The sequence below is a fragment of the Dicentrarchus labrax genome, unplaced genomic scaffold, assembly GCF_905237075.1.
Source record: "Dicentrarchus labrax unplaced genomic scaffold, dlabrax2021, whole genome shotgun sequence".
Lineage (NCBI taxonomy): Eukaryota > Metazoa > Chordata > Actinopteri > Moronidae > Dicentrarchus > Dicentrarchus labrax.
Window position 1 is genome coordinate 23,846,401 of NW_026136707.1, and position 27,509 is coordinate 23,873,909.

Here is a 27,509-nt window from a genome sequence, read left to right on the forward strand (position 1 = left end):
ATGGAAGACAAATTTGCATTTGATACTGTAGGTAATGAAAACAACACACAGCGTATAATGATTACATGACACATCCGTCTACTATGACAGTGCATGAGTAAGTATAAACTCTAACCACCACAACACCTCAGCAGAGGAGTGTAATGTGCTTTAAGTGTCAGTTGCCCCTTCTCTTTGCACTGACCTTTATGGTGAGTGCGGATACAGCACTGAAAGATGTCAGCCACCAAAGCATCGTAACTACACTAACATCTTCACACTTGTGGCAATGTGTGTTTCAACACCTGCTTCTTCAGTAAAGCTGGGAACTTTTTCAAACACATTTTGAGATTTGAGTGTACAAACTCACTCAGATCTCACAGAGTTCTCAGACCCAGTGTGTGTCAAGTATATTTTGTAACTGTGACATCCAATTCACCTACTGAAGTTTGTGCTCCCCATTTGAGACCAGGAGCTCTAACATGAATGGTGCGTTCGTTGGGTGAGTGTTTATGAGAGAGGGCCCACGTTTTTCACACACTTTTCCACTTCAAATTAAATCCATTCGCTACACCAAACTGTAACTTATACCATAAGATTTTATTTTCACTTCAATAAACAAACTCTGTGGAGTTTTTGACCATTAGTGGTGCTTTGGAATGATGTTTTGATGAGCAGGGCCCTTTACAATTTCTATCTCGTGTTCTGCCATACACATATTTCAGCCAACTGCAGAATGAAGGGAGAAAAATGAAAACTCCACTGCCTCTCTTGAAGTAAACATTACAATAAAAGCCAAATGCTGAGACCATTGTACACGCACATCATAAAGTCTGTAGTCAGTTACACAATTAAACACTTACCAGTGTAGAGGGAATGTTAGTAGGCTACTGCTTTCTAAAGCAAAAGCCCTTCAATTTGACAGGTACTGTATTGAATTAATAACCATGTGAACCAGCTGAACTCAAGAGATCACAAAGTCATGCGAGAATCCATCTTGACAGGCTTCAATCAATGCGTTTGGCCGGTACCAGACCAATCAGAATCCTTTGAGGAAGCACTAGCATCTAGGGGGTGGGTGCTAGGTGTGTCACAACGGGAAGACACTTCGTCAAACAACTATGGCGGCGGCCAAAGAGGTTAGCGTAGATGCTGCTAGCAGTATTTCTTCATTGAAAGAGGAGCACTGGAGGCTTTTCTCAATGGAAAAGATGTTTTTACTCTTCTCAACTGGCTCTGGTGAGAGTTTGAGTACGTTATATGGTTCTTTGATCTGATTGGTTGAGGTTTGCCCGTGATAGATGGGTATAGACAGATAGTTAATTTAATCACCTGCTAAGTCTTTTTTTTTACCTGCCTGTTTGTTCTGTGTAACAAACCACCTGGCACAGTCGGGTTATTGAATTAATGGGCTGCTGGACATCTTGAACAAACAGAAACAATCCCTTTCTCTGAATAATAACAGTTAAATACATCAAAGACATTGCCCTGCACTACTTGATACAGTCTCCTGGTTTTCAAAATGCTCTACCACTTAGAGCAGCCATTATTTAACACCTGATAAAAGAGTGAGAGGAATCCAGAGAGGAAAAATATATAACTGCCTCCACAAGTGTCTGTCTTTTCTCTTATCTCTGAGTGTCTTTCTCACTTAATCTCTTTCTTTCTATTTCTCTCGGTTTCTGCCTCCATCTCTGGCTCTGGTCATAAATCAACAGTTACATAAACTGCCTTCAAGTTAGTTTCCACCAGTGTTACATGAGACTCCCTTAAGTACAAAACAGGATGTTACAGAACCCTGGTTCATACAGTTCAGCTAACTGTGTGTGTAGCAGAATTAAACTGTTTTCTCCTGGTTTTTAAACGGATGTGGGCACAAATACATCAAATACAAATACAACTGTTTATGTGTATGTGTGGGCTCTGTTGCAGAAGAACACTAGGCGGGAGTCAAGTCACCTTTTTCCATGATGTAACTATCTTAAATCAGTTTAGACAGTTGCACTCACCTGGACAGGCAGAAAATGTCATTCATATTCATATGTATAGAAGAGACACACACTCAGCGTTATGTACTTTTACCCACACAGACACATACTGCACGCTCACAAACACAAAATGATACCCAGGTGTTAAGGAATATGTATGTGCAGTATTCTAATGGTAATGACTTCAGAGTGGACAAAAGACAGTCAGCCTTGGAACTCTTCAGCCTCAACCGGTCAAAACTCCAGCAACACTTTTAGTATAAAACAACTTCACTGTTAGACCAGCGGTCAGCTTGTAGCCTTCATCAGGGTCACACATTATAGACCACATTTAATTAGGGGAGGTATAAAGCAGAAACATTGCAGAATATTTTGACATCTTTAGACTTTTTCCCTTCTCCATGCACCTTGGAAGTAGAGGAAGTTGTGTCAGAAATCCCTACCCCACTTCTTATCACCTTCAGCAACTGACAATGAAAGATTATGTGATGTTGTACTGTCTGCTATTATACATTTTTCAATTTGGCCAAAATTCTTGTTAAAGCAGAAAATGCTTCACCTACATCTAAAGATCCATACAGTATTGTCTTTGGCAATGATTTCTTGGCTTAGGATGGTATTGGGTTGTTGTTTTGGTAATTTTAACTTTAATCTAAAAGTGACAGTAGAGATAGGAAATAAGGAGAGAAAGAGCTGGCAATAACCACATCCAACATCATGTGGGTATATTTTCTGTGTCTTAACCATTAAGCCAACCAGTTAACCACCATTTCAGCACCACAGTGGAAACACAAGTGTTCAATTCAAAGTAGAAATATCAAAGAAACATTTTTTAAGATGGGGGGAGGTGGGAAAGTTGGTGTATTGATAAAAGAGAAAATGTGACCACTAAACAACAAAAACAAATGTCAGAAAAAACATCAGATGTGCATGAAACGATGAGGAGACTGCAACGTTCCTCAAATGAAGACATGAAACAAACAGAAAAGCCATACTTCCATCATGTTTTCTGTATATTTTTTTTCCACCGCTTGAGGTTTGACTGGGGCTCTTTCAACTATATCATCTTGTTGCGTCCTCTTCTTCTACATTGTGCCATTGTTTATCTTGATAAACCAACCTCCTACCTTCCAATAACTGCATAAATAGTGGATGGCATTTTATTTTTTGTTTTCAGATTTTCTGAGAAAAAATGATAGATAGATAGATAGATAGATAGATAGATAGATAGATAGATAGATAGATAGATAGATAGATAGATAGATAGATAGATAGATAGATAGATAGATAGATAGATAGATAATATTGAAGAATAGAATAGAATATTGATATAATGTAGATATTTGTAAGTAAGTAAGTAAGTGTGAAATGAAAGAGTCCGTTTGGAGTATCAAATAAAAATGTAACAGATTCCAGATACCCGTTCAGTGCTTAGATCCGACACTACTGCGTGCGAGTCTACAACTAACCATAACCATAACCCCCTCATCCTTTCACCCTAGGTTCACTTTTTAACTTCTTGTAAGAGTAAAGATGTGCTTCCTACACAGGTTTGGCATCCCACATGAAAATTTTTCTAAATAACAGTACATTCATACCTCGCACTTTGACATTTTAACATTAAATAAACATGCCATCATGTCAGTACAGGACCGAGATAAAAGCTGAGACGCCATACGTGATCATCTGCAGCTGCCACTGCTTTCACTTTATGAATTCAGTTTCCAAAGCGGTTTCTATACGAAACTTTTCCCACGCAAGATTACAATATTATGAAACATTTGTAATCATTTCAGTTGTATTTTATTTGGCCACCTCCTGCACAATGTTGTCTGTGAAATTCTTGCTGGAAAACATTCAACAGCACACACACGCACACATGCGTCAAGAGAATTATCCACTGCTGCAGGATGTCAGATAAAGCTACTGGCTGTAAGCTAGAAGTGTGTGAGGCAGCGGCTCTTTCTTAAGGGTGAATGCTACCAACGCACCCAAGCTTATAACACACACACACACATACACACATAATACAAAAACACACAAAAATGATACAATAGTATGCTTCTGGACACGAGTATTACTTTGTTAGACAGACATGAAGACAGGCATCACATTACTTTTCTGCCTGTTAACTCAAAATGGCCTCTTGTGGTATTCACGCAGTTTCACAACAGGAAGACACTTCTGAATGATGTACCCTCAGGATATTTGGAACTACTTTACATGGACAATAAACACTGGAGGAAGACAAATGTATGCTTTAAACTGTGGATTGCACAAACTATTGAGTGGTAAAATTCAAATTACTTTCAGTCTGCTTCTGAGATCACTTACACTAAACAGCCCCTTAATGTCTAATCTTCATCTAACCAAATGTAAAAAAAAATACTTGTATTCAAATGGGCCATGTAAGGTATTATGTCACAACAACCTCACTCCAAAAACCAAACCGTAAATCCAATCTAATCAGCAAATGTTAATTTGTGCCCTAATCTTCTGCACAGTGCGGAGCATTTAATTGGACAGAGTCAGTAGATAGCTGCGACTAGGATACTTCATACAGTGACAAAGACCTGTTACATGCTCTTGGCTTGTCTCCACTTCATTAAGTTGGAGGCATTGCTGGGGAGGGAATGAGAGGAAGAGATAAAGTCTCACAGCAGAGGAGTTCTAGAGAAGTAGAGAGAGAGAGAGAGAGAGAGAGAGAGAGAGAGAGAGAGAGAGAGAGAGAGAGAGAGAGAGAGAGAGAGAGAATGAGAAAGTGTGGAGTATTGTAGGGAGATCCAAACCACTTGTCATGCACATTTCCCTTTCTTTCCACCCTATTTGGGCTAAATGTGGGCTGGCATGCTTTTGTTTGAGGCACGCAGGGAGGTGGGGCTGTGTGTGTGTGTGACGGGCAGTGGGGAGGGGGTCTCAAGCCAGACATTTGTCAAAGAAAAAACAACTAAATCCTGAAAAAACAAAAACTCATCTGGCCCTTATCTCACCCCATTATTGGATTTCTTCAGAAAAAATATTACAGCTGACCTTGAGACTGCAAGAGTTACATTTTTGCAGTGCATACCTCTGAGGCTTTCCCATCCCCTCCGAGGGGGGCAGGTGGCAGCTGCTCTGCCCCCTCCCTGCCTCTGACTCTCTGGCAGACAGAGCCAGCAGCTCCAGCCCACACTACTGCCTCTAACATTAGCAACGCTCTGGGAGGAAAAGCCATGTGGAGCTGCCCATCACTTCCAGCTCCACAACACATAAGACACTCAGCCCCCGTAATGATTACACTCACTTCTCTCTCTTCTATCGTGCACTCACTTCCTGCAGGGGGTGAGAACAGATCTGGTTGTGTTTGCTGAGAAAGAATGCAACTAGTCTCCAAGATCACACCCTGAGCAGGGATCTCCCTTGAAACCCAAACCACCCAGCTACATTTCTGCACTTCTTTGACTCTAAAGTTTAGCTAAACGATTAAAGGGTGACATACACACAGCATTAGTTCACTCTCTGTCAGGAATTTCAATTAAAAGACAACCTCCCTTCTGCACAAGTATTTGAGCCAAACTCATGAACAGAGAGCTTTCCTTTTCCCAGTTTTACTTGCTGCACACCCCTCTGGAAGCAACCACTAGCTGCTAAAGCACACAATACACACACAAAGAGAAAACACAGGAAGCTTACCTCACTTTGTAGCAATGTACAAGCCGTTCAGCAGTCCATCACCCAGCACTTTCTCTCTGGACTAAGTTTGTGGAAGCAGCAGCAGCAGCAGCAGCAAAAGAAGGAGCAACAGGCGAGAATAAAGAGGAGCACCAGAAAGAAACAAAGATGAGAGCAAGCGAGAGGGGGAAAGAACAGCAGAGGGGGGGAAGGAGAAGACGGACTGAGCAACTGAGCGACTAAGACAGAGCTAACGGTGACTGACAGACTCCCAGAGACTCCTAGTCTGAGCAGGAGGTTTGTTAAAAGCCCACAAACTAATTCGTTCCTCCGCCTGCCTGCCTCTCCAGCTTGACGTCAGTGTTGCCACGTGACCTCGCTCTGGTGTGGAGGGGAAATGAAAGGGGAGGGGAGACAGAGAGAGAGAGACAGAGACAGAGACAGAGAGAGAGAGAGAGAGAGAGAGAGAGAGAGAGAGAGAGAGAGATGCAGAAGCCTGCGTTGCCGTGGTAACAGGCACACTGCACCGCAATGATTTCAATAGGTCATCTGACACACAGACACGCATTCTTACATACAGAGAAGCTGGTTGAAGACAAGCTAGGTGCTGCACAGACAGACTAATACTGAAAAGGTGAATGGAGCGAAGGAACAAAAGAGAAAAGGGAGAAATAGAATTAGAATAGAATAGAAACTGATACAAAGTTGTTCAAGTTTCCTATGATTTAGATTTCAGTAAGACAAACGCAAGCAAACGAGGAATGTGCACCAGACAAAATGCTCTTTTGAACTTCATCAAGTTTGTTCTTACTACAATTTATGACCTTTTTGAGGGGCGATGATGTATAGAAAAAGGCTATTACTATTGCATATTTAAAACCTCTCAGTTTATTTTTAGCAAAGGAAAGTCCATACGATTTGCCATGATTTTGTCCTAAAGATAAAAGAGCTTCTGTTTATCAAACGTGACTTTAGTTATTAGAAACAGACCTTCCCTCTATGTTGTTGCTCGGAGATGCCCAGGACATTGGTGATTAATTCAAAACATGACTGATAAAAGAACTCTATCTGTACAAAGGGGAAGGGAGAAGAAATGAATAAGAAACTAAATAAATGTCATTACTTTAGGGAAGTGGGGAATACAGCAGCTCTAGTTTCAATTGTGTTCTTATTCTATTTATATAATAATACTGTGAGACAAGCTGAAGAAGCACACCTCAAGAAAAAGATCAGCTTTCAAGTATACCACTATGATTACCAGCCAATCAACAGCAATAACAAGAAAACCAACAATGGTGACAGTCAACAGTGGGATATGGGTATGATTACAACTTCATGTCTCATTAGCAGAGAGGAGGCTAAATAGAAGTATTTGTTGTCATTGTCAGAGGTAATGATGCACATCAGCCTGAACTCTCTCCGTAACAGAGTTCGGCAGAAAGACGTCAGAAACTGTCTTCACACAACAACAGACTTCTACTCAGGTAGATTTGAGGCTGCAGGACTCTGCTGTGAATAAATGATTCACAAGAGAGTAAAAGCAATAGTTCGACATTATAAGAAATAGAAATTGGAAATACACTTATTGCTATCTTGCCAAGAGAAGATTGATACCATTATCAAGTTTGTATGCTAAATATGAACCTACAGCCAGCAGTAAGTTAGTTTAGCTTAGCATAACTATAGGGAAAAAAGGGAAACAGCTAGCCTGGCTGTGTCCAAAGGAAACTAAACCAACACCTCAAATGCACGCACACACACACACGTACACACACACACACGTACACACGTACACACACACACACACGTACACACACACACACACACACACGTACACACACACACACGTACACACACACACACGTACACACACACACACGTACACACACACACACACACACACACACACACACACACACACACACACACACACACACACACACACACACACACACACACACACACACACACACACACACACACGATGAACCAGGCAACATCGTGACAAGACTTCTGTATTGTCCAGTATTCTCACTGCTCTGAGCCAAGAAATAGTCCGGTACATAACAACCTATTAAACCACAACCTTGCTATTTTTACACTGCAGGTTTAGCACGGATTAAACAAACAAGAACAACCAAGACATAACGTGTTAATTAGTGAGCTTTAGAGGTGGTGGCAGATCTTTGAGCTAAGCTATGGTAATGGGTGCTGGCAGTAGCATATTTCCCAAAATGTTCAACTATTCCTTTCACAATGATGGTTAGGTTCTATTCAAGATTATTTCAGTTTGAATGTAACTATTATGCCAGTTACTACACATAAAGCCTGACATAAAATCACATGAAAAAATATTATATGGTTTCTATCAACATCATATGGGCATATTTCTCTTTCTGCAGACACATTTGTGCACAAGGAGAAAACTTACAGCATGAAAGTTCTTGCAGCAAGAAAACTGCAGACTGACTCCCTGATGGTTTTTGTTCCAATAAAATACACTTTTGTGTTTTTTTTAACTTTATTTTTAACTTTTACAATTGGAGCCTCTTCATGCATGCATATGTACATTTACATACAGCAACTCTCTGCATTTAGAATTTTAACATTTCCACATACTCATCTGCTGAAGTGTCTACTACTATTCTTCCACTTCCAAAATGTGCTGTGCATTGTGTCAAGTTTATCTGGGGCAGGGCTTGAGTATCAGACAAAGACTGAGGCTGTGCAGTGTGGAAAGAAAAACTATTTCAGGGCCAACCGACTCCTTATCCCATCCTCCATTCACCCAAGCTGTGAGTATGAACAGCTCTGGGCTGATTACATTCATCTGAATAGCATCTGCTGGCCTGTTGAATGGAGCGCAGTGGGGCCCAGATTAGGGTGGGGTAGTGTGGAGGGTGTGGCGAGGTCAGCCAAGTGAAAACCATCCCCCCCCACTGGACTACTGTGAGTAAGGGTATGTATGGCTGAGTGAGAGGCACATGTCACACAAGGCAGAGAGAACCGACATGCAGAGAAGGTAATCTATTAAAGCCCGCAGCTAAGATAAATATGACTGTAAAGATCCTGCTGGGGAGTAAAGCAGAGATGAGAGTGGAAGCGATCAGAATAAAGAACAACAAAGCACAAAGAGATCAGATGATATAAGAAACTGAAAAGATAGTCTGACTGTCAGGTGAAATAAATTATTTAGACTTAAGCCTGAGTAGTGGGCTGACTGATGATGCCATAGGTGAATACATGTTGAAAATGTTGTATATACTGTTTTATATGGGCTGCCTTTGAAGGTGGGATGAGACACTGGTCAACACAGTGAAGGGTTGCAATGGGGAAGTATTTATTGGTACAGGAGATTAAAAAATACTGAATATTGCATTTACAACACTTGGTTACTGCACTGCATGTTTTACTGCATACCTGGCCAAACAGTGTCCAGAGTGGGAATGATTTAATTAATGATTTTCCATTTCACAAAAACACAAAGACTTGGTACTGCTGACCACCTCATCTGACCTTTTGAAGGGGCCTTTTCACTGCTTTTCGACTCTCTGAACAGCACTTCTGCAGAGGCGTGTGTGTGTGTGTGTTTTAGGATGTTGGGTGGGTAACCGGCACTAGAGGGAATTCCTTCCTCCTGAAGACTCAGGAAGCAACAGCATGGGCGGAAGAGAAAACAACTTCTCTTTCCAAGGCAAACCCTTTAGAAGTTGTTCCTTTGGAAAAGGAAACACTCCCCTCACTGTGTCACTGTTAGAGACTGATTTTTAAATAACTCCATTATTGTCTTCTGCAAATTTCTAAAATCAGCTGAGGGTAGAAAAAAAGGTAACAATAGACTCAAAAATTCCTGAAATTGCAAATGAACCCAAAATAAGCAATGCAGAGCGATGACAAATGTCTGCTTGTGGTTGTGTTTTAACAGTGAAAGTTGTTGTTGGGCAGTAAAGCCTAAAACCTGAAGGTTGGACCTGTGTCAGAGAGCTGTGATGTTAATCTCAGAAGCTGAGCTGGAGGTATTAGATAACAACAGATTATACATTGGATAATCAGCTGTCAGGGATGGAAGGCCCAGAACCCTTAACAAGGTTTAAGTGTCTTATCCAACAAATCAGTGAAAGCAGAGGGGCATACACACACACACCCACGCATAACGCATCCCTCATAATCTCAGATAATAGTGGATGGTGTTAGTGTTTCATTATTGATCTCAATGAATTTGAAGCAATATTTTGAGAAACGCTGCTAAATGGCTAAAGCTTAAACACTAAACTGCATTTATTTATGCAGCATATATTTTTGTGTCCCAAAAAAACAATAGATAAAGCATTTGCTTTTACAACATTTCCATACAATTGGGATACTTTATCACCAGGAAAATTCTTGGTTATATTTCGTTTTGGCTTAGGGTTTGTGCAAGCTAGGGTTACCTAGAGTTAATTGTAGGTAAGATTGTGGTGAAAAGAAAAAGTGTGGGATTAAGTGTACAATTTCTGCTAATGCTTGATTGTTGAGCTGACAGTGGAAACCATATTAAAAATAACTTTTCACCATATTCTCCCAATGAAGGACTAACCCTGGTTACCTACCCAACCACCTGACCTATTGACCCTATCCCCTCTCACCTCATTAATATCTCTGTGACAACTAGTTGTTTTCTGAACACTGGAGCTAGAAGGAACTCTCTTTTTAAGAAATCCACACTCAACCCTTCTGATGTAAAGAATTATTGTCACTCTTCCATTTTTTCTAAAATAGTTGAGCGTGCTGTCTTCATTCAAACCTGTATGAACTTCTTCACCTGAACAACATTCCTAACCCCCAGCCATCTGGTTTCAAAGTAGACCACACAACTGAGACTGCCCTCCTTGCTGCCAGAGGAACTCTACACTGCTGGAGCAGCCTCTCTCTCCTCCATCATCATCCTACCGGACCTTTCAGCAGCATCTGACATGGTGAACCACTTGAGCCTCCTCTCCACCCTCCAAAAAGTCTCAGGCTCTGCACTCTCCATGTTCACGTCCTACGTCAAGGGCCACAATTACAGGGTAACTAAATCACTCACATGGCTTTTCCTACCACACATATGCAGATGACACTCAACTAATTCTGTTAGTTAATTCTTCAGAGAGAATGCAAAGCAAACTTTAAAGGTGGCAGAATTGGATATAAATTTAATAAGAAGATGCAATTAGATGCTACATTGCACAATCTGAAGTTAAGAAACACTGGCATTAGTTGAAAAGAAGCATTAGAATCTGCTTCATTAATGTACAGAAATGTGAAATGAGAATGAGAAACAACAGACATAACTGGAGTTTCTGATGAGTTCTAAGTTCAGTGAGACGCTGAGTTGAACGCAGGCACACTCCCACAGTTACAATCAGTGTGTGCTTTGATAGCTAGCCTACAGCTAATGTCTGTATAGTTGGTAAATTGGGGTAAAAAAACATAAACAGTACAGCAGTGTGTCTAAACACAGTTTAAGGTTATACTTTCTACGACTAGTTGAAACGGAGTGGACTTCATCACAGTTCCAACTGATATCACTGCAAACACAGAGGGTTTAAGTGTTGCCTGACACTGGCACCCCCACTAAATGCTTGTGTCTGCTCCGTTTCCTGTGCAAATCCCTAATGCACAAGGAAAACACTCTGTAAATGGCTGTGGAGTCACATATACATCAAATGACAGTTCTGAAGCTTCCAGTATCCTGCTGTTGTTTTGACCGTTTTTTAATTGTGCTGTAAGATGATCACTTAGCCTAAACCAGATCTATTGCTGATTATAAAGCAGGCCATTACCATTGCTCAGATCTCAGACAATTGGAGGGTTAGCAGAGTTGGCATTTATTTTTCCCAACCACTCAGCAACTTCAATGTCTGTCCTTTTAGGATTCTCAGAAAGCTGCTTTGTAAAAACTCACTGAAAGCTCACATTATCTTAAAAATCTTTCTCATCATTTCATAGTTTCTGGAAAAATGAAAGAAGATGTAGGTGTCTTACTCCACCCTCAAGAAGAACTGTTTGGAACATAGAGTATTTCTGTCAATACAGGGAAATACAGCTTGTGGTGACTACAGTGACGTCGAGACTGTGGTGTTGCATAATTTCAAGCGTCGCCTGTCTATGTAACTGCCAATTACAACACATACAGGAATCAGCAGAAACCTGGCTGGCTGACAGGGAAGTGAATTCATCTCCCACACACCATATGGTTATGAATATAACAATGCACTGTCCTGAGAGGAGAGAAATAGAGGGAAAAGGACATGCACATCCACATCCACCGCCCCCCACACACCCCCCACCACGACATGTAAATGTGCAGCCATGCATGAACTCACATACTGTAGGAAAACCCTATCTGAAAAAGCTGCACAGCACAACACAGTTAGTCCACTAAGAGAGACTACTTGTGACGGCACACACTTTTATCCTTTAACAGAGTCTCTTACAAACAGCAGCTGCTCTCATAGCTTTGCATCTATATTAGTACAGTAGGTTAATTCACAACTCCCTGAAATGAGTAGACAAGATTGTTTAAAAACAAATTCTCCTTCTTGTGTGTTATGTAACTGCAGTACATGAGGTGGGCGAGCCAATGCACCTCGCTGAACAGGCTAATCCAATGTACCACACCGCTTGCCAAAACAAATGACGAAAGCGTCTTAGAGGTCTATTTGGTTGTGTAATAAAAGAGGTGAGGATAATGTAAATCAACGGCAAATTGAAGAGAACAATCACTCATCAATTAAGGGGGCAATAATTTAAAAATGTTTGGATTTTTAGGATATAATTTGTAATTAAACTACGCCTCTGAAATAGCTGTCGATACATTGCCCACTGTCCTCCTCCATCACTCGCTCATACTTGTTTTCCGTCACCCATGTTTGACCTTTCTGACTAGACAACCTGTTATATTGAAGGAATAAGTCCAAGTTATCAAAGCTCTGAGCAGTTGGTACATTTTTTAATGCTGAAAGTGATGACTGCAACATTGTGTATGAAGTGATTAGCTAAGGCGTTCTGGCAGAGTAAAAGTAGTTGATGCCAGTGAAAAAGGCGAGGATACCATTATGAAAACTTATTTTAACATTAGAAATATAATTGTTTGATGGAGGAAATTACGCATCTACTCTGAAATTAAACAGGTGCAGCAAATCAATTAATTCCAAATCTGTCACAACAACACTTGACTCATGACTCATTTTATCTGCCTTATGTCATTAAAAACATCAGTGGTAATAAAAAAGGCTGCCATGGCAGGTTGCTGCCTTGCAAACTATCCTGTATCTAATCTGCATATATTAGTACCACAGGCACATTAACCCTCGGGCTGTTAGTGTTATGTGCTTGGATTGGGGTTATCAGAATAGTACACTTTCAACAGCAATGAGAGTAAATATAATACAACCTTCACAACACAGAGTGGGGTTAAAGCTGGGAACCGAGCTTACATCATTTTTTAATTTTGAAAGACAAAAAGTAAAATACATCGAACAACTGAGTAAATACAGAAGACAACACACTGGACAACAGGTTAACTGTGATCAGAGCAAAGTCGCTAGGCAACCACCGACAGAGTCTAGAGGGGCTGCATTAGGGCACAGTAGTGTTAGCTAAATAATGCTAACATCAACATGCTCACAAAGACAATGCTATAATGCTGATGTTAAGAAGGTTTAAAGTTTACTGTGTACACTATCTTAGTTTAGCATGTTAGCATGCTAACATTTGCAACTATAAGCAGGGTTCAATGTCAATGGGGTCTGACATCTACTTGCCCAAAGTCAATTTTAACTTGCCCGAACTTGTTTTATTGACAGTTATCAAATAACAGACTCAAGTTTTTGCCTTTGAAAAACGACCGTTTTATTTGCCTTACTGTCAAACTATATAACAATACAACACCTGATGAACTGGATTATAAAATAATTCTCACAACAAACAACACTGTTTGCGCATTCCTGATTCAGAACTGTTGTGAAGGACCATCAAACTAGACAGGGTGTAATGATCCTGGATCAGAACTGTCCTTTTATTGCTTTTTTGAACTGGTTATGTTTACTGTTCTCACACATAGAGTCTTGAATCTTAATGGACACTTGAACAAACGACAAATGCTTTTTCCTCAGGAGTGTCTAAGCGGCATTACAGTTCTCTCATCTTTCTTGGTAGTCGTAACAATTATATTACTGTGTATGACTCAACCTTTGATGTCTCTACGTTTCTTCCTAATCCAGAGTGGTGAGAAGAACATTATTTTCAGAATTTATAATTTAATCCCATTTATAGCTGGGGAGGTGGGTTGTGAAGAAACAGGAAATTGAGAGTGAAAAGGTTTGTTATACAATCTGCAAAGTGTCTCAAGAGTTACTCAATAGCATTACAACCCACTCCATCCTCAGTGATTCAGGACCTATAAACAGAAGCCAGAAGAAAAGATGGATGACCAGCTTGTCCCATCTATTGTTCTTTATGGCAGACGGCAAGCTCGATGGAGAGAGAGGATTAACAAGAGCCCCCTGCCTCAGTCTCTTTCTTATCAGAAAGCAGCAGGTTGGGAGTCAGGAGCACGAAAAAGACACATCACCACCTCCCCTATGAGTCACGCACCAGTCCTCTGCTCACAATTACTGATGCACTCAAGCTCCACACACACACACACAAGCTCCACACACACAAGCTCCACACACACAAGCTCCACACACACACACACACACACACACACGCACACACGCATCAATAATATTCATACAAAAATAGAGCCGTTTTCTCTGCATATTGATGACTGTCTACTGGCACGGAGGGGATGGACAGATGCAGCTCGCCTATCAAATGTCAGACACAACTACATTCATGGGGTAAGCTCACAGCAGCCGCCATGACACCTTTACTAGCCAAGCACTTCCTGTGAGTCACAGTTTTTCCAACTTTGGACAAATCCTGTCACTTGTTAAATTAAGACAAATAATACAATATTAAGCAACTGATTGTGTTTTTGGATGTAAAATTGTAGAAGTATAATAGGCAACTATTTTGATAACTCTTTCATCATTCATTATCATTATTCAAGCAAAAACAGTGAAAAATTGCCGAACATTTGGGTCAATGTCAACAGTGTTTTCTCTACCAACTTCACCAGAGATCTCATTAAAACCTGAAATAACACCAGCCGCTTAACTGCTGTGAACCTCCGCTAAGAGGGAGAGGCTGTCAGAGACTGTGAGGTAATCCTACCAAACATAACCATCGTTAAGTCCAACCTCGGGGAGAGACCTGGAGGCTCTGCAAAACAACAAGGCAGCAGGGGAGGGGTCATGCTTCTCATAAGCATCCAAAGAAAAGAAAGACAAATCATGAGATAATACGGTGTAAATATTGTTGAAAGACCAAGGCAAAATTCTCTAAAAATCTATTTGCCAGGTGCAGCAGCTCTACCATACCACTACCAGAGCTGATTAATGAGCATTAGATGCAAAAGCTATTTTACAAAATATTAAACTTTAAAAGCTACAGCAACTACAAGGAACTTTCGTTTTGTATTGATTCTGGCGGCCCCTTTGGACAGAAGTGGTAGTGTTTCTACCGACTGGCTAAAAAGAACTACATAGAAATAGCCAATCTTCTTGCTGATGGTCTGGTTTGTTCATGTAGGTCACAGAGAGGGATCAGTATTAAACCGAGAATGTTTTATATTATAACCAGTTGAACCATTGAACCTGCAAATACAGACTTAAATACACTTGATATGAACTTCATGTAACTCCATAACATCTGAAACCTGAAAGTTTCATGTGCCTTTTTCTGTCTGTAATTATTGACATCCCTTAGCAGCCAACTAATTACTCTTGTTTCGAGTTTCCCTTTTTCAAGAAAGCTCTGAGATAAGTGGCTGTCATCTTATGGAAGTTCAGAGGTTCCACTGATCAACTGACCTAAAGTGAGAGTGTGTGAGGCAGAGTGGGCCTCTTAACTGGACAAGCTGCAGCTGTCCCCTGAGAGCCCCACAGGCCTGTGTGTGTTTGTGTGTGTGTGTGTGTGTGTGTGTGTGTGTGTGTGTGTGTGTGTGTGTGTGTGTGTGTGTGTGTTTATGGCTGACAACTTAGACTAAGCATGTGTGTATCAAAGAGCAAAGGATGTTCAGGCCATTTATCTCTTTTAATGTTTGTGACACACAAAGACACACACACACACACACACACACATACACATATTTGTGTGTGACTTGTGAGTGAGTGTGTATGTGTTAGTGTGTGTAACTGCCTGTGTTTGGAGGGATCTGGGGGCCTGGGAACTGTGTGGAAATCACATTGGGCTTCCTCTGGCTCATCTCAGAGTCATGGGAAACAACACTGACCAAGAACAACAGGGATTGTGCAAGCTGCAGCTTGACCACCCCACATTATACTGTTTAGACTGGACATCATGCACCAACATCAGCCAGAGATAAAAGGAGAGACGATGAATGTATGATTAAGAATTTATGAACTCACAGTTTTTAATAGGACACTCTGGTTATATGGAGATAGAATAATGGGGTTATAATAATAATAATGACGCTAATGGGGTACCCACTCCTCTCTGGCTTCATGTCACCTTTTACAAAAATCTTTCTATGCTACAAAATAATACCTACTGGTAAATATGTAATGTTCTAATGCAGTGGGAAGTGAACTGTCAGTTCATGTTGTGAGTTTCAAGGCGGAGGGATTAAACCAGGATTTAATTATTGGTGGTATTGATTATATGGTGTTTTATTCTGGACTCACAGGGCAATTTCTGCCTTTCAGATGGCAAATGTAGGGTGGCATGGAAAAACATTTTTAGAAAAATGCCTGAAGATTTGGAAATAAAACAACTGATTGATTTTCAACACCACCTTTAGATATTTCTAGTCAGCGCTTTACTAATGTGCCATATTATTGTAACTTTTTTTAGTTCAAATATCTATGTTCCACATGCCACCCTCTGGCCACCCCATGAATATTTCTCTAGATCCGTCCCTGGTAGTAACTACTAATTTCTTGTAACTGTAAGAGGACATCTATACACCAACAAAGTTTTTAGGCCGACCAACTGACTGACACGTCCATCTTAAAGCTTCTTAAGCTGAAAAGCAGTTGTCATATGAATTCAAGTTTTCCGAGTCTGCTGGGAAACATAGCTACTGTACATTTTACTGAGAAATAGGATAATTAACCAGGAATTACTGGAATTAAGCATGATCCTTGAGTCCTCTATATTTAGATCAGAGTAGGAGAGGGAGAGTTGGAAAAAATCCCATAGCTCACATCTCATTTTAGGCCAAAACAAATGGCTCTAAACTTACACTAAGTACAAGCCAGCTGACACGGTTAGAATAGATAACACAATCAAAATGACCACAACTAGACTACACTAACTAGCAGATAATAAAACAGAGTGGAATTTGTAGATAAGTTAAACAATTAAAACAAGATGCTCAATGGTGATCGAGAATGGAAGCCTGTTTTTATAAAGGCACCACATACAAAAGGGGAGCTACAGCTAATGACAATAACATGTAAAGGGCAGTTCATCTATCACAGCTGAGTCATTTCATAGTAATTATCCTTCAATTCCTGGTATCCCTTTCAAATAGCAAGCCACATGACCTGCTTTTTGCAGGTACAAAGTGTTTTTCTCAACCATGGCAATACAAGCTGATGCCATTAAAGCTTCTTCCTGTTGGGTGCCTGGAGAGGGGGAGAGTATGAGGAAAGCTACCTTCTGTGTTGCAGCGCCTGAGGAACAGAACAGCTCCTGAGGTTTCTGTCCTCTCACTTCCCCAAACTCTCTCAAATAACACAACTCTTCAGGCTGAGCACAGCATGATAACCACAAACTCTGCATGTGTATGAGAGACTGTGTGTGCAGAAGTGCATTATACAACCTCTCCATTACTTTTAAAGGAAGGGAATATAATAGACACACATTCTCTCTCTCACTTTTATTTTTCAAGCCTTCAATTTTACTTCTACTTAAGTATCCATTACACAATTTTTTGTGGCTAATACAATGCAGAGGCGCTGCAAAGTGCTGCCCGCTTCCTTTTCGCACACCAATTGGGCTGTTTAGACGGAGCGTGCTGCAGTGTGGAGATCCACGGCCAACTCACGATCTGCAGCAACCATATTATATTTTTTTCACACAGCACGCTGCGCAAACAAGTGACTGCAGACCAATGAAAACCATGAAGAAAACAAAAACAGCTGCAGCAGGCAGAGGTTTGGAGAGGTGACCACACTGACCAGAACAGAGCAGGGGTCAGGAGTAATTAGGGACTGAAGAGTTTGAGAGACAGAAAGAGACAGATTAGGCCCTTGCCTGGTTGTTTGTTTTCAGTGCATTGGGAGAAATCTATACTAATTACGAATGTGTTCATGTTCAAAAACATTTCCAGTAGCTTTTAACAGACAAACTCCTGTGCATTTGTTCAGAAAAAGGATAGCCTTAAAATGATCTGCTTTTTATTATTTATCAGAGAAATGTCTGTTGAAAGTAGAAAGTAATGCACTGAACATAAAAGGTTGAGAAGAACCCTTTATAAACACCATAGAATAAACTGATTCATGGTTCACAATCAGCTGACTTAAGACTTTAACACTTCGCATTTAATCAGATTTTTTTAAGTTCTGTGTCAGGGCTCATTTGCATCTAGTGGTTGGTTGGTTTGTCCACTCAGAGGTGACGAGGGGGGGAAAAGGTTGATGCATATCCTCTATTGGAAGAGTGGGTGATAAATATGTTAAATGTTTATGTTTTGAATGATTATAATGGTGCAGCACTATAGCTTCATTCTTTGGGAAGAACCCTGCGAAAGGTGCTCCGTAACAGCTCCAACTATAACTCCACACATGAGGTGTTGCTGCTGTGGCTTTCCCAGAATAGTTACTCAGTGGGAAGGTTTTTCACTTTGAAAGATAAATAGACACACATTTTATCATGTGATAACACTTTTTAGTGTTGTTTAATTATGTTAGGGAGCTTCTCCATAAATATCTTACAATAGGTCTGCTGATATGAGAGCAAACATTTCTCTTGTCTTTTCAGTGACAAAATGGCTATTTTGTCAGTAATAATTCAACCTTTAGTTCAGCACCTTGCAACTAACCACCAAGGATGGAGAGATATTGCTGCCTGAGAGAAAGCTACCCTGGATAATAGTCAATCCATCAAAATACATTCCAACAACAATTCCCTCAATCCACTGATGCCTTCAAATCAAAGGGCATTATTTCCCCTGGTTCTGTGAGAGCTGGTTTGGCTCAGGGCAATTTTAATAGTAGCATGAGTGAAAGCAGAACCCCTAGTGTTTATGCACATTCATGCTCCCGCTCTCACTTGCCTGCTCTCTCACACAGGCAAACATACATGTGTAGAGGCCACAGATTGTCCTGGTCTCGAGCATATTTCACACACCATTTGTGAAACTAGACAAACACTACTGACCTAGAAGTTGGCCTGCCTGAGGCCGTATATGGAATGCAACTTCTGGCTCGATAACAGAAGTACTCCATAACTTTGATGTTACATTACAGGGAAAAAGAGGAAAGAGCTAAAACAAAACTAAAAATAGAACAATTTGTCAAAAAATCCATGACGGAGTCCAGCTTTTGTTTGCTGGCAAAAATTAACTCCATATTCAATGCAGTTACATCACCTCAGAGCACTTTAAGCAGGCCAATAGAAAGCAAATAGCATTAGTAAAAAGTTATTGTAATCAGACACTCGGTCCATAATGGTAAAGAATAATAACTATGTACTATATAGCCTGGCTGTTTCACATTAAAAATGATCTTTAAACCAGCGTAACAGTTTTCATTTGATCCATTCTAGTTTTTGTAAAGATGATGTCATATTTCAGTTTCTAAAAATCTCCAAGGAAGTGGTCAGCTCCCCTGTGGAGAAACATGGTTTCAATCTCAGGGTAGAGAGAGAGACGTAACGGAAATAAATGTACTGAGAGACACAGAAGCAGAGGGGTTGGAGAGCTCAGGTTGTCTTTGAACAAAATGTGACAACAGGGAGACCTCAGCCTTTTCACTGATACCATGGCAACATGTTCCACACAGATGGGAGGTAAGAAAAAGCAGATAGAATCAGGTGTAAAACCTAGAACAATATTTAACTCGGAGACAATGATGGAGGATCACTAAAAACCTTGCGTGTGTGTGTGTGTGTATTCATGCAAAACATCAAACACCAGCGGTAGTGTCAAATGAGCAGGAAGACTGTGTAATTCAAGGGATTAACATTTCATTAGCCGGAAGCTCCTGGGCTCTATTTCTGTGATATTCATGAGGATAAAACATCCTTATAAATGACCAAACACCACCGATACTGACAGCTGAACAGGGACATTTTGTCAATCAAGGGCTTAAACATGTTTTAGCAATGAGCTACCCGTTTCATTTATAAAGTTATTTCTCGCTCTCTCACAGTATTTCCTCTTGACAGAATTCTCACTTTGCTATTCTTGTTGTATGAAAAACCACTTGTGCCACGCCACCACCATCACAGGCTCTGATCAGGGTAGCTCACATTGTGGTGCGGCGCAGGGATCCCAGCTGTATGGAAATTAGGCACACGAGTGGTGTACTTTATGAAAATAAATTGAGAGATTTTTTTTCACCAGAGTGCAAATCAGCGCTGCCCACTGTTGCACCTACCAGCAGCTCTGATTCTGCATACACAGAGGACTTGATTCCATGCAGGACCCTGCTTTAGACAGATATTTCACAGTATTGTGTGAGAGAACCTGACTCAAATATTCCATCTTTAAAACTCTGGTACTGAATGTGAGCGGCTTTGACAACAAGTGCAGAGTTCACCTTATCCTTGAAGTAAACTACCTGCCCAAACAGGTGCACCACACTAGCTGTCCCTGCATCTCAGCAGTGGGGAGACACATTCAGTTAATGTGGACTACACTGCAACAGCAAAATAGATGGTATCAGTCTTGTTTGTCACAAAGGAATGTCTAGCATGAAGGAATTTCACCAGGCCAATATAATATCTTAAAAAGGATTATATACTGAAATAATAAAAGGTATTAGAAACAACATAACACAGAGCGCGCGAGAGAGAGCGAGAGAGAGAAACAGAGAAAGACGTAACAATGTATTGCTAATCTCCTCGGACACCAGCCCAGGCAGTGTGGGTGTCTGGACGAGACACGCTTCCTTGCTCATTCGCTCATCTGCTGAATAAAACCGGGCTGTGGCTGCATCGTGTTGTCTTCCTACCATATTTGCTATGGTATACTCCCACGTGTAACCCCCTCCTCTTATTCACTCTTTCTCTCGCACTCCCCTTCTTGCGGCAGACCGGCTGTCACGGTTTCCAGCCCACTCATTACTGTTCCACTCTCACATAACTGTCGCTCTAAGAAGCTTTCATCCTGCCTCTCCTCTACTGCACACTGGGTGGCAAACTGGAACATTACGTAAATACAATGTGGGCCAAACCTGTGTGTGGACATGTGTGCATTTACTTGGGTGTATTCACCTGCGTCAGTTAAAAAGGTCTGTATTACTTCTATTATGGTGATTAATGGGGCTTAAATACAACAAACTGTATTAACAAGAAAGAAAAGATGAGCTTTAATTATTATTAAAGTTTTGTACAATACCCAGTCTGTGCATGTTTCATGATCCACACAAGATTTCTGACACTTTATGAATAAATTATGTTCAGGATTTAGCAAATTCAATTATCAATTTATTCACCAATCATCATCCACATCTGGTTTATTATTAAATTATCATTTTATTAGGATAATGAAACACACATTTATCACTACTTTTGAGACAAATTTCTCTCCATGTTATTTGTGCTAAATGCTGCTGTGTGTGCCAGTCTATCAGGACAGTGAGTGAATGTTTACTGATAGAGACACCATAGAGTTGATACGCAAGGCAAGGGGTTATAATAGAGATTCCAGGTCCCTTAAAAAAATTCCTCTGAAGTCAGTTGTATACCAGGACAGTGACAGGCGCGGCAGCCACCACAGCATTCTCACATAGTGGGAAAGCCCTGTGCTAAGTCGGGGCATGCACATGGACTCCTGGCCAGCCAGGGTGTGAAGCCAAAGCCTGTCAGTGAAGCTTAGCAGCTCCTCTCAGCTGCCCCAATGCAACCCGCAGCTATTGATGCCCCCTCTTCTGACAATCTGTCTGGCCTTGTCTGTAGGGTGTCACTGTGTAGCTGGTGAGGTAATGGACTGTGGGGTTTAAGGGTGTTATAGTGCATACAATTTTTAGCACTTCAGATTAAGAATGCACACTTGCACTGGCACTACAGTACTGTATGTCTTTGTGTGTTTTCACTTGTATGTTTAAATTTGTAATCACGCCTACATATAATGTGTGCATTCTATTTCTTCTTCTTTAGAAGAATTCATTAATAGTCTATTGCAGTGTACATATGGCACAGAAACCAAATAGGCCTCAGAGTGAAATCCAGCAGCTGTTGTACAAGATCACACACACATCTGATGTCAGCAACAGCAACAAGGTGTGGGCGCATTGAGCTTAGCGTAGATGCTGCTAGCATCAGTTATATGTTCATCTTTTGTGAAACCCACACTGTGCCGTGCTGTTTATAAGTTTGAAGCACCATTTGAAGCAGGCAGCATGACATACAGACAAAGAGAGATCACTGTGAAATGCCACAGCTGCTGCCCATTAAGGCAGTTCATAAATGGATGCACCATGGTATGCTGCCCATTGGGGTAGATGTTCCATGCTGACTCTGAGCACCTGGGGGATGTTGACAGAAACGTCAAACCAAAAAGTCTCCTCTAGTTGCATTTGGGAATGGGGTCTTTTACTTTCCCTCTGAGCACAGTGTATCTTCGGGATACATTTCACAAAGGGATTTACGAGTACTGCTTACATTAGGATCACAAATGGTGCTAGCATTGGAATTTCACAAACAACTATTGATTACAAATGGAAAATGCATTTGCGAGTTGTCACAAGAACTAATACTTTGGTGCCAAGTTGATGCCAAAATTCTGAAAACTTGACAGTACTGGTTTCTCTATGTAACCTGACGCCACATCATATGCACTTACAAATATTCTAGTCTACGGTTAAATGCCATAAGAAGAAGAACATGTAGAAGACGCTGACAATTGCAGCTGTACAGGTGATTTACTGCATAGTGCTCCGTCGTCCACTCTCTCCTCTGTCGGTGTTTCTGTCGCTGTGCTGGGTGTTTGTGCAGGAGCTCAGCCCTGATAAGATAAGATATCCTTTACTGATCCCCTGCAGGGGAAATTTAAATTGACACAGCAGCACAGGGGAATGTATTATAAAGTAAATAGAATAAAATACAATACAATGAAATGCAGTACGATGAAATAGGAATAACAATATATACAATAAATAAAATAGCATAAACCTGTGTGTATGTACACGTGCAAAACCTTTGATGTGATCGACAGTTGAACTGAGTGGTGTGTGGTTCAGATTCTCAATCAGTGGAGGTAGGAGGTACTGGGTGCTGTGGCATTGTGGAGTCTAATAGCATAAAAGAGCCCCCTAAGCTCTTTGAAGCACTTGCCTAGATGAGTCTGTGGCTGAACTTGCTACTGAACCACCTCAGCTCAACATAGAGAGGATGAGAGGGGTTGTCCATCATAGAGCTCTCCTTCCCTCTCATCTGCTTCTCTGTCCCTGCCTCCACACTGTACAATTTCACCCCCACAAGCTTGCCCAATTTGTTAAGCAGTCCTGATGCCACCTTCCTAGCACACCACAGCCAAGAAGATGTCACTGGCCATTACAGAGTGATAGAACATCCGTTGCAGCTTAGTGCACACATGAAGGACCTGAGCCTCCTCAGAAAGATCGTCCTGCTCCGACCTTTCGTGCAGAGGGCCTGAGTATTGTCCATCTAGTCTAGTTTATTGTTGAGTTGCATATCCCTATGAACTTGTAGGTGTCCACCATCTCCATGGCGACAGGGGTGGGGAGTCCACCACTAGCACCAGCCTATGAAGTTCTTGACTAGGTCGCTGTATTCTTATTATCTGTCATACAGTCAACAATGTAGTAGTCATTTGAGAACTTCTAGGTAACACGTTCCCAAGTTGAAGCAGAAGTCAGAGGTGTAGAGGATGAACAAAAACGGTGACAGTACAGTACCTTGGGTTGTACCTGTGTTGCTTGTCACCATGTCTGACAAGCAGCCTTGCAGCCAGACATGATGCGGCCTGTCAGTGATGCAGTCTGTAATCCCGGCCAAGAGGTCCTGATCTACCTGCATCACAGAGAGCTTCTGATTCTACATGTTCTGTGTAGATAAGTGACTTGAGTGGATCTGGGTTTTACAGTCCTCAGCAGCTGTATATTCCCACACTATAGCATTCATAGTTTAATTCTCAATATTACAATTCAACTATGGTTGCATCATTTTAAAACATAAATTCAAATTCAAAATTGATGTATCGCCCAGATCTACCACAAAACAAATGGGAACGACGTGTGTTTTTTGGTAAACTTGACATCTTGAGTAGAATTTTAAATAAGGCTCAGTGGGTCTTGACAATGTGTTTGTAATGCCTGACGGACGAAATGAAAAAAGATTTTCAGGTTCACAGTAGTAACTCAGCCCCTTAAAAGCCAAATGCAGTAAAGACTCCACTGGAATCCTTTTATGATTTTGTATGAGGGAAGAAAAACTTGGCTCTATTTAGCATCAGCCCCTGAAGCCCATCACCAGATTGTTAAACACTGGCAGTTGGTCTCCGTCTTTCTATCTGACCTTAATTGAGGAAAGTCATGCCAGACAGACAGATATACAGAGTTGAGTTATAACAGCCAGCTGGTGCATACAGCTGACATTTGAATGAGAGGCCACAGAGGGATGTGGTTTTCTACACATACCCACAGAAGGGTGCGGTAAAGGATGCAGCACTGGTCGAGAGCAAATCCTCAAAATAATTATGTAAAACGTAAGAAGATGCTAGTGTAAAATTATAAGATATACAAAGCTAAACCATGTGGATCCAGACTCTCAACAGAGCCACGATTAAACAATCTACATAACGCAGAGCTATTAGGAAGCTTAACTGTCCAGACAATTTAATTAGCAGTTATTTGTGACTGTTACTGCCAACTGTAAACTGTTCTGTCGTGTAACAAAGACAAACACTCAGTGACTGGCTTTAATTTCTCCCTGTAGTCCCATTTCATAAAACAATTACATAAAGGGTATATCCATTTATGATTATATACAAATACGTATGTTTAAAAGAGCAATTTTACTTTATTAAACAAATTCACACTGTAAAACATTGAAGAGAAATAGGTGACAGGTCAAAAAGCTGATAAAGACTGTATTTGAATCTTAAACACAGTAAAACAATCATTTGAATAGTAGCAAATACACAGGATAAGCCCCTGGAGCATGTGTATTTAACAGCAAATCAATAAATGCTGCAGACTGCAGGGATTTTACTGAAGTCTGTCATCACATTTAATGTCAGCCATTGTTATGATCTAACACATCAGACAGCCTGGCAGTGCATAGCTGTGATGACTCACAGGTCAGAGAATGTCATCTGACCAATCACAGGGCCAGGTGTCAGCACTCAGTCATCTATGGAGGACACACATGAGACAGGATGGGGCCTCTCATCCTACGTAGTCCATCTATATAATATGTGGTACAACATGACACAAGTTACATTAACTACAATTGTATGAGATCGTAACAACCTTGATGAGGCAGACACAAGCAAAGCTTTTATGATCCATACCTATGTACTATGTGGTTTGACTGGCTGACTCTGGTTCGGCCTAGGACAACTAGTCACATTTTCAAACTTTTGAAACATCAGTGGCTACTCCCACAGACACTGTGAATTGGACAGAAGAGTGGGCAACTTTTTGGTTTTGAAAATAAGCACACGTAACATTTTCTATACTTTCAGTTAAGGTTGAAGGACTTTTACATTAGTCTTGTTGCTTTTTTTAAAGCTGAAAATTGTAGTGTTTTTTAATGAGTACATTCTTTGTATATTCCACCCATAAGGTGGAGCATGATAATACAAATTACCATTTAAGAAAAAAAACTAAATGTTGACATCAGTCCTGTTTCTAATACTTTCATTTATTAAATGCACTTCTCTGGAGAGTGTATAAAAACATTAAATCCAAGAAAGGCTTTGACCCGGATTAAGTCACTTGCTAGGTTCCATCCCTTAAATAAAATGAATCAGACTGGCATCAATTCATACAGTAAGTGAGCCACACAACAACACAAACACCACAAGTGATCCGTCCATGAATGGATAGAGTGAGGGGCCGTAGTATGCCAGGCCTTCTCCTGAAGGCAGTGGGCAGCACGTCATGTTCCCTTGTTCAAGCTGTCACCACCGTGTCTGTGGGAGGCATGAGGCTGACAGTTGATGATCCTGTTTGATCTCCGCCACTAAGCCACTCGTGTTGAGCAGAGCAGAGGCACGAGGGAACAACTGCCGAGCTCTGTACACTGAGGGTGGGTGGGATGCTGTGATATTTGCCTGTACACTCGGGCTTCAGGGATATTTTAATGAAAGACGAGCCTTGACATTTAGAATATCAGTGGGTTATTTTCCTTCTTCACAGGACATAATGGAAATATAGTTTTAGCGTTTGTCTTTAAGTTTCCCTAATTTGGAGCATCGTGGGGGCTTTGTGGTCTTAAGGCACATACCATGTGACATGCTGGGTTCAGATGTTGTATGTGTTACACGTTGCCCCCCTCAACTTCTCGCAACCTCTCTAGTCTCAATATTTAAAATTAACTTGCCAATAAAGTCAGACGCGCTAAGCAAAAAAATAAACAAACTCTGCCTGTAATTTGATTTGTTCAGTGCTTTCATATTGGGCAAGGGAGCTCAGCTAGCTGCAGTTTAGCTGTGTCCTTGGTTTCAATGAGGAATGCCAACAATTCTAAGTATCCATCCTGGGAAAACTGAAGGACAAATGTAGAAACTGTTTCCCACACTGTGTCCGTGTTTGATAAGGAACAAGAGCCAAAGAAAACCAAACAACCAGCCCCAAGTGATGGCATGCTGTCAGCGCTGCCTGGACTCCTGCACATTCATTGCACTAGAAGTCCACCGCTCTCATCCTGCTCACTGCCGATATTTTTTGGGCATTTGCTACACACACACCAATATATCTAATATTATCGGGCCATATTGGCCTTACAGCAGACACGTCAGTATCGTATATATGTTATCCAATATAAAAACTGTTCCCAGTGTATAATGCGGAAAAAAGTTATGCTGTGATTTACAATACTGTGGAAAGCAGCACAGAGTAAGAGAGAAGAAGCAGCTCAATGTCAGTTACAAATGTTTTACAATGTAATGTATATTATTTCCCATACTATAGAATATTTAACTTAAATATTCTTTAACATGTAGTTGTTTAAGAAAAGGGGCCTTTTAGCAAATTAGTGCACAATCAATGTCGAAAACACTATTTCATTGCAGCTCAAAATCAGCCACCATATCAATATTGGTCTCAAAAATCTCATACTGATCAGGCTCCAACAGTGAACTCAAAAAAACATGCATATCATAGTCAAACAAAGAGTGAATGAGAAAGCTTCAGTTTTCCATTCATGTCTCAATTCTCTTAGGACTAACATTAAACAGACATCACACACTCACAGTATAGGCAGTTCACTAACCTGCATGTCTTTGCACTGAGGCATGGAAGAGTTTCCACCCCATGCTCTGACCACAGTGTTAACCAAAGATTTTATTAACAAATGCAGCATGTCATGGTATGTGTGTGTTGACAGAAGGCATGTGATGAAATGAAGTATAGGCGCGATCAATGTCACTGTTACGTCAGTTGA

The 27,509-nt window shown here is 40.9% G+C and overlaps 1 protein-coding gene across 4 annotated transcripts in view; it reads right to left on the reverse strand.

The window, feature by feature from the left end:
• The window catches only part of LOC127366405 (neurocalcin-delta A), a 62,922-nt gene that overhangs the window by 32,101 nt on the left and 3,312 nt on the right, over positions 1-27,509 (reverse strand). The window contains exon 1 of one of the 4 annotated variants that reach the window (XM_051405251.1): positions 5,640-5,965. The exons of the other annotated variants lie outside the window; for them this stretch is intronic. The gene's annotated coding sequence lies outside the window, so the exon portion shown is untranslated. Of the gene's footprint in view, positions 1-5,639; positions 5,966-27,509 lie in introns of those variants that run through there. 4 annotated transcript variants of the gene reach the window in all.